Below are 19,360 nucleotides of genomic sequence, written 5' to 3'. Positions count from 1 at the left end.
TAACACACTACTATCTTCTTATAAATAATGCAAGTTAAAAGATAAAGTATACTGACAAAAGAGTAGATGATGAAGCACGTTGGCACTTCTCTGCATAAAAACTAGCAATTGAAGTTGAGGTACAAAAAAGTAGAAGTACGAACAAAGTGTAATAGAGGATTGCATAAAATGTTGATTATCTCAACTCAGATCTCGAAGTCCTTTTATAAGCTTGGTTCGGTCAATCGAAAAGTCATTTAGTCGACTGATCTTTTTGGTCAATCGATCTCACTATCGGTCAATGGAACACTCTCCCTTCCTTCTATGCTGAGATCTAATCTTCATGTGATTAAGAGCATTTAATGTAATGGATCACCTTGATCGCTTGACTGATCCTTGTATTTCTTTTGTTACAGAGATCATGATCTGCGATTGTGCTTGCCATAATAGGTTTGGTTGACTGATAGATGGGTTCCGTCTACCAATTTCCATGCATACCAAATTTGTTTTGCTCGATAAGAACTTTGTGCTTAGTTAGCTAGGTTCAGTTGACTTAACCTCCTATTCGGTCAATCGATCCTTCTGGTTTTTGTAAAATAGAGTTAATTTAATAAGTATAAAAATATCCTACAAAATAGAATTATCTTAGTATAATAATGCATGAATAGGAAAAGACACTAAAACCTATCTTGATCTCAACTTAGAAACCTCCTGGTTTCTTTAGTTGGATCAGTGACCTAGAGTTCGCCCCTTTCCGAGACACGACCTCCTTGTCGTTCCACTATAACTACTTTCTGTTGGTGCGGTTAGCACTAACGATCTAACTTAGGTTTTAATGAATGATAAATCAGGTTAAGTTAGGTTTGTCGTTATCTAACATTCTGATCGAGTGTATAGACTAAGTCTAGACAGGTCGATGGGCTGACCGGATGTCTGACACGAAGTCCAAGCGGGTCGACGGGCTGACTGGACGCTTGGCGAGAAGTCTAAGCGGGTCGACTGGCTGACCGGACATTTGGCACGAAGTCCAACTAGGTCGACGAGCTGACCGGATAGCTGGCGAGAAGTCCAAGCGGGTCGAAGGGCTGACCGGACGTCTGGCAGGTGAGTAAAGGTAAGTCACTGGAAGGGAGTAACTGTGAGGATGCGTTCCCGGGAAGGGAATATTAGGCGTCGATCCGGCTTAGATCCATTTTGGATCTCTAAGTCGAGATCGTGACTAGATACCGGTCTCGGAAAGACGGAATCTAAGTCATACCTTTTATATTGAACTTATAACTGTGCTAACACTTTGTTTTGCAGGATATACATTATCTATTTACCTCGAACTAACCTTGTTTTGTAGGAAAGGTGTTCCCTGGAAAAATGTGGTCCGGGCGCCCGGGAGGCAACTTTTATCCTTAATGCGTCGTCGCCATGTGGAGCTCGCTGGTTGGACCTGCCACGTTGTTAGTTAGAGCCCTAGAGCCAATCATTTGATGATTGTATGGACTCATGTATATCATATTCTTGTATATTAATAAAGGCATTTGTTTGGTTATTATACTTATTTATATTAGTGTCAAATAGACTAAGTATAATAGCGTCCTTGAGTAGAAGGTTCATACCTATATCAATCGATTAGTTGAATCGATAGTGAGATGATATAGGGGACACTACTCTAAATCATTCCTAGTCGAGTATTAGCATTCAGGGACAATGTTAATACAATAAGACTAGCATGTAGGTCAGCTCGATGACTTGATCTCACAAGTCAGGGATATAGAGATATCAAGCTGACACATGGGTATGCATTAGAGAATGTATACTGAATGACCCGCCATGAGAAAGTATCATGGATCGTTATATGAGTGTCATATACTTTCTCATGTGGCTATTAGTATGACTATTAGTCCTTAGACCTGAAGTCACCATGGATCCCTACATAAGGAGTTATGTACTTTAGTTTCGTCAAACGTCACCCGTAACTGGGTGGACTATAAAGGAGATTACTGGGTATATAACGAATTATGCAGAGGGATGTGAGTGATGTAGATGGGATCTATTCCTCCCATATGACGGGAGCGACATCGCTATTTTTGATAGAGTGAGACCACTAAGTGCATGGCCATGCCCAAATGAGTCAACATTAGATGTTGAGCTCATTTGATCGAGTGCGTCTACTTGGAGTTCAAGATTTAGATTGATTAGAGGATGACACGGTCTATGCCTCATATTGATCAATCTAGATGTCTAGGATAGAAGGGCATTGTCATTATTTTATGAGTAGTCACAATTGGTAGTCACAAGGTGATGTCGGATCTCGACATTCTTGTAACTTGGGTAGTAATGATGTGTTGCTAGATACCGCTCATTACTTATGCTCCTAAATGTTGGGGTTGCAAAGTTGCAAACATAGTCCCATATTGAAAACACATGGAAAAGATCATGGGTTTATAAGAGAAAGATATCTCCATTGGCATGAGGCCTTTTGGGGAGAGCCCAAGAGCAAAACCATGAGGGCTTAGGCCCAAAGTGGACAATATCATGTTATTGTGGAGATATCTAAATTCTTTTCGATCCTACAATTGGTATCGAGACTGTTGGTTTAAGCTTTGTGCACAAGAGCTACGGTCTGATTGAACCATGTGAGTACAATATTGACCTCGAACAAAGAAAGTGGGGGCTCCTATGTTCGGATCAAGAGGACCAGACACCAGGCAGGAAGTCCTAGTTGCGGCTAGGCAAGGAAGTCCTAGTAGGTCGGGTGGACCGAGGGGCAGGAAGTCCTAGTTGCGACTAGGCAAGGAAGTCCTAGTAGGTCGGGTAGACCGAGGGGCAGGAAGTCCTAGTAGGTCGGGTAGACCGAGGGGCCGGAAGTCCTAGTAGGTCGGGTAGACCGAGGGGCAGGAAGACTTGGTGGGTCGAGGATCGGACGTGGGAAGCCCATGTGTAAAGCCCGAAAATTCTCAAAACTGTTTTAGAAATATAGTATGATTTTTCTGGGATTTTTAGATATTATTCCGGAATTTTCCGAGTAGCGGAAGTAGCAAAAATAATTAGAACCGTAAAATAGCTTAGGCGGGAATCGAACCCGAGACCTATGGTTTACGGATAAGTTTAGTAACCGGTGAACCCAGCAAGGCCGTGCTGAAAGAAAGAGGAATCAGTTATATTTATATTAGAATTGGGCCTAGTTACCCACTCAATATAAATAGAAGAACTTAAGTTGGGTTGGTTTATTTTAGGATTGGTTCAGCACCTCCTCACCTCACGCCACTTTTCCCTTCCAAAACCTCACCGCCGCCTCTCCCTCCTTCTCCTCTTCCTCACGCACGGCACACCAAGGCAAGGGTCCATAGGTTCATCTTCCGGCGACGACTCCAACACGAAAGAGGTTCTTCTCCGCGAGAGGAACGCGAAGACGTGATCGGATCGTCGAGAGGATCATCTCCACCGGAACTCTAGTGAATAGAATCGTAAGAAATTACGATCAAGAGGTAAGAAACCCCTCACCTGCAGTATAATAGCTCCGTTTGGATTTTCTATGCATTAGTTTAGTAATATGCAGATTTTGTTGACATGTAGGGTGTTTTAACCCTCCTCACAGATTTAGGGATTTAGTTGAGCACCTTTAGATGGGCCGGACATGCCTACCCTCTTCAGTTGGAGTTGTAGACGTTGTCGGGTGCCTAAAGGTGATCTCCCTAATAAAGAGGAGAGTTGGGGCACACTAAGTGTTCGATAAAATAACTAGATCCGTAAAAATGCAACTTAGGCATTTTAATACTACAGTTAAATGCATTAGAAGCGTTTAAAACAGTAAACCAGTTTATTTTAGCTGTATGGGACTACGGTCCAATGGGTGGGCTCCCACAGTCGCCTCTAGGTTCAGACAACCTAGCTCTAGGTTCAGATAACCTAGAAACAGCATGTTATATCAGTTAGCTATAGTTATCAGTATTTTATTTTCAGTGGCACTGTACTGGATTAGATATCCATTGGGTTGGACTTCCACAGTCGTCCCTAGGTTCAGATAGCCTAGACGACCCTGCTAAATTCGGGACTTGCAACCCCGGGTCTAGTAGGGATGCGCGCACAGCAACAGCATGTTTAGTATTTTCACTTATTATGTATTAGTTTTCAAAACTCAAAATCTGTTATACTAGTTGAGTTTGATTGCAGCTTCAGTTTAGTTAGCTTAGCTCAGCATTATGCTTCAGTTCAGTTTTCCATGTCAGCTCTATGTTCAGTTTATGTCTTCATGCTCAGATCACCGTATGCCATGACTAGTTTTCGATTGCTATGTAGCATGCCATGATTAGTTTTGATTGCTGTGTAGTATGCCATGTTTAGCTTAACCTGTTCATATTTTCAAATAGCATGTTTTAAAATCATATCCGCATCGTTGCATGATTTTGTGAGGTAGATGGTTTCTTACTAAGCTTTTTAGCTTACAGATACTATTTTCCTTATACTGCAGATTCAGGTAAAAGGAAAATGGACTAGCAGTGGAGGCTGGAGGACAATGCGAAGATGGTGTGTGTGTGTGGAACTGGAATAAAAGGTCTTAGGGGACTTAGCAAATTGAACCTCAGACTCTTTAGCATTTACTTTAGCATTTATTTATTGGTTTTGATTTTCATGTTCTATGCACTTGTAGTTGTGTGTTGCCATGAATTCCTAAACTATGCTCTATGTTAAGTTAGGTACTGGTTTATGTCATTAGAATGTTGCTACATGTTATTAAAATAGTTTATCAGATATTAGATAGTTGTATGAGGGATTTTGGCACGCCAGAGTGCTGAAATCAGAGTTCCCGGGTGAAATCAGAACTCTGATCGGTCTCCAGACCGATCAGAGCCTGGACAGTGCCGCTGGATCGGTCTGCCGACCGATCCAGACAGGTACAGTATGCTACTGTATCCTCCTGGATCGGTCAGCCGACCGATCCAGCTCAATACAGTAGCGTTCCAGGAAGTTTTAGGTTCCTGGATCGGTCTACCGACCGATCCAGACCTATCTGGATCGGTCTGCCGACCGATCCAGCCACACCTGGATCGGTCGCTAGACCGATCCAGCTGGGAACAGAAGCGACCTAGCTTCGGGGTCGGACAGCCGACCGATCCAGGGCCTTGTAACCGTACCAGTACCAGTAGATCGGTGTGTGGATTGATCCGGAGTGTGATATCAGCGGTAAATACCTCCCCTAGCAGGTGTACAACTCCTAGTTAGCAAAAATTTAAATTAGATCAATTTTCCACACAGTATAGTTTAGCATTATTGTAGCGATTCGCCTTACAGCCTAGTAGTTAGAAGGCGGGTCGTTACAGAGTGGTATCAGAGCGAGGTTCCATACTTCCTACACACTCATCAGCATTGTACCTGCAGCTTCCAAGTAAGAACACCTCTACTTTATTTATGCTTCTTGTTTATTATTACAGTTCATGTTTATATACCTACTGCTTGTTAGTATGTGATAGTTTAAACATGATATCAGTAGTTAGATAACTGTGATAGTGTTAGTTATACCTATGTTCTCTATGTCTTTAGAAATGGCACGAGGACGCCCAGCTAGAAGGGCACTAGCTACTGAGCCCCAGCAAGAGGTAGGCAGTTCAGTGCCTCCTCCAGACCTTACATTAGTGGCAGCAGCTAGCTGAACAACAACAAGAAATAGCCACCTTAAAGGCTAATTAGCGAGCACCCCCACAGTCACCCCTGACGACTCTAGAAGTCTTAGAGGTTCCACCCTCGACCTCTGGCGCCAACACCGGCACTGAGTCGGCATCAGTGGGTGAGCCAAGAAAGGAAGCCTATCGATCCGGTGGCGTGAGTCAAGCCGGAGAACTTCTTAGGCGCTAGTGAACCATGGGATGCACAAGCCCGGTTCAAAACACTTGGAGACACGATGGAGCTTACGGGTAACACGAGAAGGTGAAGTGCCTCCTTACACTGACAGAGAGGCGCATGTGGTGGGAAAGAATCGAGCAAGCGCCCGGTGAACCGGATGACATGGGCCGACTTTGAGAAAGAATTCTTTGAGGTTCCTTCATATGCGGGTTACAAACCGCCACTATGATGAGTTCACTTGAGTTTCGGCAACCTCTCGGTTGAGGAAGCCGTGAAGAAATTCAGTTGGCTCGTCATGCCCGAGCTAGTCGGCACGGAAAGGAACGGATCAGGTTGATGCTCAAGATGCGAGACCAGATAGCGATGAGCGTGGTGGTGGCATACATAGGCCACAAACCACGGAGGAGTTAGTGAGCGGTGCCTTGACCACAGAGCATTACCAGCATGAAGCAGCAGAAGCAAGCCTCCTCATAGTCCAAGGGCCAAGGAAACTCTCACACTCAAAAGCAGCAAGGCCACAGCTCTAAAAGGGAACTCCAACAGCAAGCGCAAATTAGGGAGTGACTCAAAGGAGGACCATCTAGCAAGCGACCCGTTATCCAAAGTGTGCCACTTGTGGGAAATTCCACCCATGGGTCTGCAAGGGCACACGAGGATGCTTTGAATGTGGACAAGAAGGGCACATGGCCAAGGCCCGAACAAGACCGGTCTTCCTCAACCACAGCCGATCCAGTACGGAAGTTACATCAGATGCAGGCCGCTCTAGAAGGTCCACTTATCAGGCGATTAGAAGCCCCTCCGGCTATGGCGAGCGAGGATCTACTCACTCACGAGAGGATGTAGCAAATGCCTCGATAGTCGTCACAGGTCATATTAGCATCTTTCAGTATGTCTTATTTGATATTGGGGCAACCCATTCATATATAGCCAGGTGTTCTCCGAGAAATTAGAAATACCCCCAGAGGTACTTCGGCACTACCTTCAGGAGAGGTCATGGCATCCACGCCTTGGCTCGAGGCGGTGCGGTCATTATAGCGGGGAACTCTTCGTGATCGATCCTGCTGAAATGACGACTACGACGTCATCCTTGGGATGGACTTTCGATTAATATGGTGCTTCCATAGAGTGTCGTAAGCAGTCGTATTCCAACAAGCGAAGCACGGTTTGAGTACATGGAGAACCAAAGCGAAAATTTCTCTCAGTATGAAGGCAATTTGATGGATTCGGGATGTACGGTACCTAGCACATGTAGTCAATACCGATGGCGAGGACCAGCGACTAGCAGGTCCGGTTGTATACTTCCACGAAGAGTTACCGGCCTAGCACCGTCGGAGATTGAATTTGAGATAGAGCTCTTTCCCGGCACCCATCCTATATCCAAAGCGCCCTACCGCATGGCTCCAACACAAGGGCTTCATACGCCCTAGTCACTCACCATGGGGAGCGCTTGTGCTATTCGTGAAGAAGAAGGATGGAAGCATGCGTCTATGTATAGACTACGAGCATGAATCAGGTCACGATCAAGAACAGTATCCTCTTCCCGAATAGATGACTGTTCGACCAATTAAAGGAGCGGTGTTCTCAAAATTGACCTCGGATCGGATATCACCAAGTCGAGTCAAGGAGGGTGATATCTGACATTCGGGACTAGATACGGACATTACGAGTTCGTAGTCATGCCTTTGGCGTGACAAATGCTCCGACTACATTCATGGATCTCATGAGCAGGTATTCAGGGAGTATTTAGATAAGTTTGTTATTGTGTTTATCGATGACATTCTTATCTACTCGTGAACTCGGGAAGAACACTGGAGCACCGAAACTAGTATTGCACCCTTGATGAACCGACTATATGCCAAGTTCACAAATGTGAGTTTGGCTAAATCAGTGTCCTTCACGGTCACGTAATCTCAAGGATGGTATTATGGTAGATCCAGCAAGATAGAAGCGGTAAGCTGGAGGAGACCTAGGAGCATGAGATCGGGAGCTTTAGGATTAGCGAGGATATTACGAGAAAGTTTGTAGAGGACTTCTCGGGATAGCCTCCCACTACTTGACTCTTACCGGAAAGAACAAGAAATTTCGGTGGACGGAGGACCAGCTTCAGTGAACTCAAGAGGAGATTGACTAGTGCACCTATTCTGACTCTACCAGATATATATATAGTGACGCCTCTAAATTGGGATTAGGAGCCGGTCTTGATGCAAGATGGCAAGGTAATCGCCTATGCCTCCGGACAACTCAAGGATTATGAGAAGAACTACCCTACTCATGATCTTGAGCTTGCAGCAATAGTGTTCGCTCTCAAAATTTGGAGACATTACTTGTATGGAGCTCGGTCAGAGTGTATACAGATCATCGGAGTCTGAAGTACTTCTTCACTCGAAGGATCTGAATATGCGACAGCGCAGTGGCTAGAGCTAGTCAAAGATTATGACATAGACATCCTCTACCACCCGGGGAAAGCCAATAGGGTAGCAGATGCACTTAGCAGAAAATCTAGTGCTACCTTATTATCTCTAGCAACCATGTCACCACCCCTACAGAAGGAGATCGCGGATTTTGGTCTCGAACTCATCGTCGGACAGCTCTCTACTATGACCTTAGAGTCTACCTTGCTTGGTGATATTCAACCTCGGGACCGGGACCACGAAATTCAAAATCAAGCAAGGGCTATGAGAATCGAAGTAGAATTGAGTGTCCGAATGGCGGGGTGTTGTATTGTGAGGATAGACTACATGTTCCGATCGGGAGGAGCTACGGAGCAGTTTTAGATGAGGCTCACAGGACTCCCTATGCGATGCATCCAGCTCCACCAAAATGTATCAAGACCTGAAGAAATGTTTTGGTGGCCGGGATGAAGCGAGACATCGCCAGATATGTTAGCATCTGCCTCACTTGTCGAGGGTCAAGGCGGAACATCAGCGACCAGGAGGCTATTCAGATTTCAGAATGGAAGTGGGAGGATATCTCGATGGACTTCATAGTCCCCGAACCACGAATGGTTTTGATGCCATCCGGGTAATAGTCGAAGGTTGACTAAATCAACCCACTTTTAGCTATCAAGATATCCTACTCCATGGAGAAGCTAGCTCGGTTGTATCTTGAGGGACTACATGGAGTCCCACGAACCATCATTTGAGACGAGCGATTCACATCACACTTAAGTGTGTACGGTCGACATTGGGCACAAATTGAAATTCGCTGACCTTCCATCCTCGGATGGTCGAGCGGGCGAGTAAATCAGTACTCGAAGATATGCTTGGCGTGTGCCCTAGACTTCAGGAAGTTGGTGCAAATATCCGAGCTTAGCGAATTTGCATACAACAACAGTTATCGAGCCACTATCGGCATGGCACCTTATGAGGCACTCTATGGGCGGAGGTGCAGATCACCAATCTGTTGGTATGAGAGTGGTGAGCGGAAGGAGCTAGAGCTTGACGGATCTAGTGGCGAGATACCACGGCCGATTCGCAGAGGATAGAGGCAGCCGCCTGAGAAAAGCTATCTTGATACAGCCTTCTAGAGTTTTGATTGGGATCAGTTTTCCTCGAGTAGCTCCCATGAAGGAGTCATGCGTTTTGGGAAGAAGGGCAGCTAGCTCCCGGATATGTGGGACCATACCTATCACGAAGAGAGTGGGCAAGGTAGCATATGAGCTAGAGCTACCTCAGGAGATGTCAGCCGTCCACAACGTATTTCATGTCTCCATGCTGAAGAAGCATATTCCAGACGCCACCCAGGTGATTGAGCCCCAGTTGGTACAGGTCCGTGATGATCTCAGCTATGATAGTCGGCCTATTCAGATAATAGACCGAGCAGTGAAGAAATTACGGAACAAGGAAGTACCATTAGTCAAAGTCAGCTGGCAAAATCACACAGCAGAAGGAGACAGAAGTACCCAGAATTGTTTTAAGTTCGGGGACGAACTTTTTATAAGGTATGGGGGATTGTAAAGCCCGAAAATTCTCAAAACTGTTTTAGAAATATAGTATGATTTTTCTGGGATTTTTAGATATTATTCCGGAATTTTCCGAGTAGCGGAAGTAGCAAAAATAATTAGAACCGTAAAATAGCTTAGGCGGGAATCGAACCCGAGACCTATGGTTTACGGATAAGTTTAGTAACCGGTGAACCCAGCAGGGCCGTGCTGAAAGAAAGAGGAATCAGTTATATTTATATTAGAATTGGGCCTAGTTACCCACTCAATATAAATAGAAGAACTTAAGTTGGGTTGGTTTATTTTAGGATTGGTTCGGCACCTCCTCACCTCACGCCACTTTTCCCTTCCAAAACCTCACCGCCGCCTCTCCCTCCTTCTCCTCTTCCTCACGCACGGCACACCAAGGCAAGGGTCCATAGGTTCATCTTCCGGCGACGACTCCAACACGAAAGAGGTTCTTCTCCGTGAGAGGAACGCGAAGACGTGATCGGATCGTCGAGAGGATCATCTCCACCGGAACTCTAGCGAATAGAATCGTAAGAAATTACGATCAAGAGGTAAGAAACCCCTCACCTGCAGTATAATAGCTCCGTTTGGATTTTCTATGCATTAGTTTAGTAATATGCAGATTTTGTTGACATGTAGGGTGTTTTAACCCTCCTCACAGATTTAGGGATTTAGTTGAGCACCTTTAGATGGGCCGGACACGCCTACCCTCTTCAGTTGGGGTTGTAGACGTTGTCGGGTGCCTAAAGGTGGTCTCCCTAATAAAGAGGAGAGTTGGGGCACACTAAGTGTTCGATAAAATAACTAGATCCGTAAAAATGCAACTTAGGCATTTTAATACTACAGTTAAATGCATTAGAAGCATTTAAAATAGTAAATCAGTTTATTTTAGCTGTATGGGACTACGGTCCAGGTGGGCTCCCACAGTCGCCTCTAGGTTCGAACAACCTAGCTCTAGGTTCGAGATAACCTAGAAACGACATGTTATATCGATTAGCTATAGTTATCGGTATTTTATTTTCGTGGCCTTTATCTTGGATTAGATATCCATTGGGTTGGACTCCCACAGTCATCCCTAGGTTCAGATAGCCTAGACGACCTGCTAAATTCGGGACTTGCAACCCGGGTCTAGTAGGGATGCGCGCATGATAAAGTACAGTTCCGGACCCAACAGCATGTTTAGTATTTTCACTTATTATGTATTAGTTTTCAAAACTCAAAATCTGTTATACTAGTTGAGTTTGATTGCAGCTTCAGTTTAGTTAGCTTAGCTCAGCATTATGCTTCAGTTCAGTTTTCCATGTTAGCTCTATGTTCAGTTTATGTCTTCATGCTCAGATCACCGTATGCCATGACTAGTTTTCGATTGCTATGTAGCATGCCATGATTAGTTTTGATTGCTGTGTAGTATGCCATGTTTAGCTTAACCTGTTCATATTTTCAAATAGCATGTTTTAAAATCATATCCGCATCGTTGCATGATTTTGTGAGGTAGATGGTTTCTTACTAAGCTTTTTAGCTTACAGATACTATTTTCCTTATACTGCAGATTCAGGTAAAAGGAAAATGGACTAGCAGTGGAGGCTGGAGGACAATGCGAAGATGGTGTGTGTGTGTGGAACTGGAATAAAAGGTCTTAGGGGACTTAGCAAATTGAACCTCAGACTCTTTAGCATTTACTTTAGCATTTATTTATTGGTTTTGATTTTCATGTTCTATGCACTTGTAGTTGTGTGTTGCCATGAATTCCTAAACTATGCTCTATGTTAAGTTAGGTACTGGTTTATGTCATTAGAATGTTGCTACATGTTATTAAAATAGTTTATCAGATATTAGATAGTTGTATGAGGGATTTTGGCACGCCAGAGTGCTGAAATCAGAGTTCCCGGGTGAAATCAGAACTCTGATCGGTCTCCAGACCGATCAGAGCCTGGACAGTGCCGCTGGATCGGTCTGCCGACCGATCCAGACAGGTACAGTATGCTACTGTATCCTCCTGGATCGGTCAGCCGACCGATCCAGCTCAATACAGTAGCGTTCCAGGAAGTTTTAGGTTCCTGGATCGGTCTACCGACCTATCCAGACCTATCTGGATCGGTCTGCCGACCGATCCAGCCACACCTGGATCGGTCGCTAGACCGATCCAGCTGGGAACAGAAGCGACGTAGCTTCGGGGTCGGACAGCCGACCGATCCAGGGCCTTGTAACCGTACCAGTACCAGTAGATCGGTCTGTGGATTGATCCGGAGTGTGATATCAGCGGTAAATACCTCCCCTAGCAGGTGTACAACTCCTAGTTAGCAAAAATTTAAATTAGATCAGTTTTCCGCACAATATAGTTTAGCATTATTGTAGCGATTCGCCTTACAGCCTAGTAGTTAGAAGGCGGGTCGTTACACCATGGTCCTTTGTTTGAGGGGGGATTGTTGGGGTTGCAAGGTTGCAAACATAGTCCCATATTGAAAACACATGGAAAAGATCATGGGTTTATAAGAGAAAGATATCTCCATTGGCATGAGGCATTTTGGGGAGAGCCCAAGAGCAAAACCATGAGGGCTTAGGCCCAAAGTGGACAATATCATGTTATTGTGGAGATATCTAAATTCTTTTCGATCCTACACTAAATGGGTTTAGGGCATTGCCAACGTTACAAGAACCTATAGGGTCACACACTTAGGACAATTAGGTGGAGATTAGGTTCATATGATGAACCAAGAGGATTAGATTCATTTGATGAATCAAATTGGATTAAGAGTAATCCTAATTGGGCTAACTTGAGTTCGACTCAAGTTGATTCATGTGTTAAATGAGTCTAATTTAGATTTTGACTCATTGAATCAATTTAATTTAATGAATTAGATTCATTATATTAAGTTGGCTCGAATCAAATGGTTGGATTAGATCCACCATGGTAGAGATTGAGTCAAGTTTGACTTGACTTGAGAAGGAAGACCAAAGGTCAATTTTGACTTGACCTTTTTGCCACCTCATTGGTGAGTTGGCATTAGGTGGACCAATAATGATGTTCCACATCATCATGGGTGCCACCTCATGGAAGTAACAAAGCCACTCTCTTAATGGTTTCATATTAATTGCAATTAATGCAATTAATGTGATTTTATGGTTTCATATTAATTGCAATTAATGCAATTAATGTGAATTTTGAAATGTGGCCGACCACTTGGTTTTTGGGTGAAGAAATTCATTTTTCATTCACTTGTGTGCATCTTCCTCCTTCTCCCTCTCAAGCTCTCCCTCTCCCTCTCCTCCCTTGGCCGAACCACATAGGTGCTAGCACACCTTGGTTTTTGGTCATCTCCATCTAGTGTGTCCGTGTGGATACTTCTAGAGGACCGGCGCTTGACGGTCTTGAGATCCGGCATCATTTGGACGAGCGGGAACGCGAAGGGCATCGCATCAAGGGTAAACACTTTTTCCTCATAGATCTAAGTAGTAGATCAGTTTTTGAACTCGTACAAGAAATAGTTTTTCGAATTTTTATACGAATCTTTGCACGGATCTACGGCTTTGGGTCCTTCGGGGTTTCCGTGTGAGATCTCGGAAAATTGAATAAATAGGGTTATTTCAGAAATAGCCTTATAGAATTTTTCCGGAATTTTTAGTAATTTTCTGGGAATTTTTCGGAGTTCGTACGACGGATTTTGAGGGGATCAAATTCTGGACACGGATAAAGCTTGTTTGGGATACCCATTTAACTAAGGAAATGTTTTATTTATAAATTCAAATTCGTTTCCTTTTCTCCCCCAAATCGCCGATCCACTTCTCTTCCCCGACCCTTCCTCTGTTCTCTCTCGCGGACGAACCGAACCCAGTGGACTTCCGGCAATCGTCGACGTCGACTGAGGCCTCGTCGCCGTAGCTTGCCAGAGATCGAAGAAGGGGGCCGGATCATCTTGATCTCCTCTTCTCCACCCTTCCCCAACGCCGACACCAAGGGAGATGATCGTCGGAATGAAGAGGCAATTAGGGCTCCGAGGCTAGCTCCGATTTCTTCTTCTCTGGATGTTCACTGATCTGTGCCCTAGCACGGTTTGCGTTTCCCCGATCGATGCCATTGGATCAAGCCAGATCCACCGATCGCCGGTGTAGAGAGGGAGTTAGGGCTTCAATGGGTAAGCAATCCGAACCTTATTCCTTCTATTTCTTTGATTTGTGCCCTAGCTTCGAGTTTCATCCTCGATTCTTGCTTTTCCTCTTTGATCGTCGGCGATCCTAGGTCAGGTCATGGATCGTTTGAGTGGATCTTGGATTCCTCTGCCGGAGCTAGGTCTTGGCAGACGCTGGCTAGTTGAGGGACAGTAGATTCAATACATTGCATTATGGATTGGATTAGGTGACACTTTCTGGAGGCAACCGATCGAGGTAATGCAGTGTTGATTCTTACTCTCTTTTCTTTGTTGTGATCTTGATGTCAAATTCAATTGTTTGCTGTAAATCCCTTGATCAGTACTTGGACTTTCTCTTCTTCACTGTGATTGAGGTCTCGGTTGAAGTGGAGAAGAATCCCAGCAGTCAATAGGTTCTGATCAGTGAGGTGTGCTCAAGATTTCAGCAAGGTTGAGTGCTGTGAACTTTCTTAGGTTCCAACAACAACTTCCCTAACTGACAGCAACATCTTGGGTGGTGATCTACTGGTGATCACCTTGGATTTGGGTAAGTTTTTGGAGGTCAATTGTTACCTTGTTTTAATGATATGAATTAGGGTTATGTTGATTGTGATTAGATTTAATTGCTTAGATTAAACTAATGGAATGATTAGGGTTAAGACAATTAACCCTAGTCAACTATTGGATTTAATCTAAGATTGGATTTCTAATCTAATTGGTGATTAGAGATTAGGTAATTAACCCTAGTCAATCGTTGGATTTTAATCTAATGGGTTATTAGGGATTAGGTAACTAACCCTAATTGACCGTTAGATTTTTATTAGGTAGATTTAGGTTGTGTTGATTAGGGTTTTGCCCTAATTTGTTATTAGGGATTTTATTTAGCTATTCTTTTTGGATTTAGCTAAATAAAATATATATTGTTTGTTTGACACAGGACTCTGATTCGAGACAGACGTCTCGACCTTGGATTGCTTGATCGTACCTTCTATTTGAGGCGGGTACCCTCTGACTTATCTTTTGATAATGTCTTATGATATGTGTAGCTTATATATATTTACTAGTGGTAGATAGTAGATTATTCTCCCCCTTGGTCTTAGCTAGTTGATACCTATCACATGCTTCATCTGCTAGTTGCTTTACTTCAGGATTGGATATTTTATCTCTTGCCATGTGTAAATATGTTCATAGAGATGCATATCTATAGTGCTCTACTCTACTGGATTAGTTGCTTTACATGTGTGATACATGCTCTTGGATTCATGATACTTACATCATTGTTATATGTGATGTCTTTGGATTTATGTTGTTTATATCATGGTTATATATATGCGTTTACCTTTTGGGCACACACATATATGGAGGAGGCTATGTTCAGGTATGACATACTGTAGCCGCATGCACCATATTGCATGATTGCATGCTTTGGGCGATTGACGACTCCATTATTGTTGAGCTCGTCGGCTGGCTACATGGACCCGCACACAGCGTGTTCACTGCATGGGTAGTGGCACAGCACTCGGGGTGTGTAGGGTAGATTGCCCGGTGGTGCTCCGCTAGGGCGCTCGGGGTAGCGTGGCGGGGCGTGGTAGCACAGGGGTCCCTCCCGTCATTGCGTCTGGAGATGAGGCGTTCGCTCCTCACTATGTTTGAGGCGGGAGGATAGGTGTACTCCGACAGCATCCCGTCCACTCGGTCACTCATCGGGGGTAGTTGTCACAGCCCTACCCACTCGGTCTCACCATTGTGTGTGAGGCGGCTGACATGGCGTTAGGGTGACCAGGACATGTCATTTGCATCATATGCACTTGCATTATTTATGATTGATGCATTTGGTGATTGCATATGATTGACATGCATCTGAGTTATGCTTTTTGCTCGACTTTTATATTTGCTCACGATCATTCGCCCAGTCTCGCGGTGATCTGATTTATTTCAGTTATGCACTTTTTATTTTCTTGCAGTATATTGTATTGCATGCTTATTGTTGGTTACTGCAGTTTATTTAGTCTTGCATACCTGTTATACTTAGGAGACTGTACTATATAGATTGTATGGTTAGAGAACTGTACTATTGATCATATGGTTTATGAGACTGTACCTTAGATTTTACTGGTGGATATATATTGCTGTACATGTCTATTGGTTTACCAGCTGAGTTCTTTGAACTCACCCCGTTGTTACTATTTTTCAGGTTGAGGCCGTCAGGAGAGATTCCAGTCGCTAGCCCCTTTGTCGCGAGGATTTTCTTTGTCGGATTTATTCTGCTTTTGCATCTTAAATACTTGTATTGTGGGTTGTATTGTGGACATTGAACATTCGGGTTTACTACTATTGTTTTCCGCTGCAGATATTTTCATTACTTCGTGGATTTGGTTTTCTTCGATGTAGTGGAGTAGGATGTGTACATATATTTTCGAGATTTTATATCGTCTTTCCTTATTAAACTGCGTGGATTGATTATATGTTGAATTATGTGGAATGTTGATATAAACTGCGTGGCTTGTTCTTTTGTATTGTATTATTCCGGCCGTGTGTGGCCGAGGTATGGAGATATATGTATACTGAGCTTCATATTGTCCATCGTACAGGGGAGATGCTGCCGAAATTTCTTCGGACAGGGACTACCTGGGGGCGTGACATTCCGCGACGCGAAAAAGCGGTTTTCGCGGCTCGAAGAACCCAACAGTGGTATCAGAGCCACGTGCAAAGACTTGTACGAGTTAGTTTTTGGTTTTTGGAAAACAAAAAGCTTCTATGATTTTCTGTAAAAATTCAATTTTTATGTTTTTATGGGTAATATTTCCTTATAGGCGAAGCACAAGTGTCTCGGCACTTGTAGGCTTCGGCTATCGGGAAGAATTTTCCCAAACGGCTTCGTTTCGACCCAAAATCTTTTGGGACAGCGGAATTGGGTGCCTTTAGATCGCAACGGAGCAACTCACGATGGTTAGATCGTGGGTAGGGGCGCTTCCCCTAACCCCGCAAGGGGATTTGCTCCGCGATCGCACCCGAACCCGTCGGGAAGATTTTTCCGAAACGGTAATGTCTCGGCCCAAATCGTTTTGGGACAGCGGGTTTAGACACTGTTGGATTGCAAAGGAACCCTCGCGATGGTTAGATCGCGGGTAGGGGCGCTGCCCCTGGGCCCCGCAAGGGGATCCGTTCCGCGATTGCGCCCGAAATCGCTAAACGGGTCCGCCGGGAAATTTTACTCGTAAAATTGTAAAAATTAATTTTAAAATTACAGAAAATTATGAAAAATATATAATTTTGAATTATATATTAATTTGTGATAGTCATGGCCCAAAGCCCAATATGATTGGTTGTGTTGTAATTCATAATACGGCCTGCGTGCCGTTATGTGTTTGCGAGTGTTGTATTATATTCGCGACCTGCGCGTCGTGCCTTCTCTTATTTTCTTGTTGTAAATTAGATTTAGACTCGAATGTAACTCGAGTTTCAAATTGTAATGTACAAATTGGAGCGGTGGAGGGTCCACACGAGACGGAGTTCCAAGGCGGGCACGAGCAACACAAGGTGGTCAAAGGGAGGCGCTAGGAGAAGCTGTTGACCCTAGGTTGACCAATCGATCTTCTCATTGGCTTGAGAAGATCGTAGTAGGGCCATGACTAAATCACAAATAGATTAATTAATTAATTATTATGTATTTGATGCATGTTTAATAATTAATTAATTAATTAGTGCCTTATCGATTAGATTAGATCTAAGTCGTGCACATGATGCACCCTTGCGATTAGATTAGATCTAAGTCATGCACAAGATGCATTCTTCTCGATTAGATTAGATCTAGATCGAACCAACTCTAAAATGCCTAACCGTGCCGTGATACCTATCACTACCTTTATCACATGTATTGTTGAATCTGCCAAAGCAGAGCAATACATATTATCTTGGTAGGGTACGGAGGGACAATCTTGGTCCCGTCTATCAATGCATGGGTGAATACAAACTCAATTAGATTGAGTATTCATAGTTACTCGGTTGGATCGAGTCGACTATAGGCATTCTTCCAATAGTTGGAAAGATAGGTCAATATCACATCTATATTAACTCTCGGGCGTCCAAAGCTAACTCAAGTTTTAATATAAATGCGGATATTGATTCTATAAACAAGAGTTGCATAGAGATGTAATTGGTAATCGTTACCTACCGATCATACTAAGCCTTGGGCGTATTAGCCAAAGCTAACTCAAGGGTTGGTATGATGTGGATCTTGTCCCACAAGAATTATAGAATTCAGTGGGAGCATCATTTAATTAAAAGGCCTAATTAAATGATTTTTAAAGAATATGATACTTATTTCTGCATTTATTTCTGTTGTAGAATTGCCATGACGTCGAATACGAACATTTTCTCCCTGCGATCTGTCCTTAAGAAGGACAAGCTCAACGGAGCAAATTTCCTGGACTGGTACAGGAACCTGAGAATAGTTCTCACTCAGGAAAGTAAACTGTATGTTCTGGAGCAGCCCATTCCGGAGGCTCCTCCTGCCAATGCCCCGCGAGCTGACAAAGATGCTTACAAGAAGCATCAAGATGACGCATTAGATGTGTCGCTTACGATATGGTTGCACATCTTTGTCAACTATATCAAGGACAAGCAGGGCACTGGAAGAGGAACTTCACAGGATACCTAGAAGATCTTAACAAGAAGAGAAATAAGATTTCTACTTCAGGTATAAATGTTATAGAAGTCAACCTCTCTATTTCTTCATTGTGGGTATTAGATACCGGATGTGCTTCGCACATTTGTACAAGTGTACAAGCACTGAGAAATAGCAGAGCATTGACAAAGGGCGAGATAGACCTACGAGTAGGCAATGGAGCACGGGTTGCTGCTGTTGCTGTAGGGACTTATTTTCTATCTCTGCCCTCTGGGCTTATACTAGAGTTAGACGATTGTTGTTATGTGCCTGCATTGACTAAGAACATTATATCAGTTTCTTGTTTGGACAAGAAAGGATTTTCGTTTATAATAAAGAACAAATGTTGTTCTATCTATTTAAACGATATGTTCTATTGTAGTGCACCTCTGATAAACGGACTCTATATTCTAGATCTAGAGAGCCCTATCTATAACGTTAGTACCAAGAGGTTCAAATCGAACGATATGAACTACACCTATCTCTGGCACTGTCGCTTAGGTCATATAAATGACAAGCGCTTATCCCAACTCCATAAGGATGGTTTGCTGGACTCATTTGATTTTGAATCATATGAGATATGCGAGTCATGCCTACGAGGCAAGATAACCAAGACTCCCTTTAGTGGGCACAGCGAGAGAGCGACTAATTTGTTAGGACTCATACATAGTGATGTATGTGGCTCTTTCAATGTCGCTGCTAGAGGCGGTTATAGGTACTTCATCACATTTTGATGACTTCAGTAGATATGGTTATGTGTATTTCATGACACATAAATCTGAATCCTTTGAAAAGTTCAAAGAATTC

At 43.7% G+C, this 19,360-nt stretch overlaps 1 long non-coding RNA gene across 1 annotated transcript; it reads left to right on the top strand.

The window, feature by feature from the left end:
• The first annotated feature begins 13,847 nt into the window (after nucleotides 1-13,847).
• LOC122030539 lies at nucleotides 13,848-14,299 on the top strand. Its single transcript, XR_006125464.1, has 2 exons — nucleotides 13,848-14,143; nucleotides 14,229-14,299. It is a non-coding gene; the product is annotated as an uncharacterized LOC122030539 (long non-coding RNA).
• The last annotated feature ends 5,061 nt before the right edge of the window (nucleotides 14,300-19,360 follow it).

This window comes from Zingiber officinale, chromosome 10B (assembly GCF_018446385.1).
Source record: "Zingiber officinale cultivar Zhangliang chromosome 10B, Zo_v1.1, whole genome shotgun sequence".
NCBI lineage: Eukaryota > Viridiplantae > Streptophyta > Magnoliopsida > Zingiberales > Zingiberaceae > Zingiber > Zingiber officinale.
Note: the sequence above shows the minus strand (reverse complement) of the source record. Positions and strands in the feature narration are given on the sequence as shown.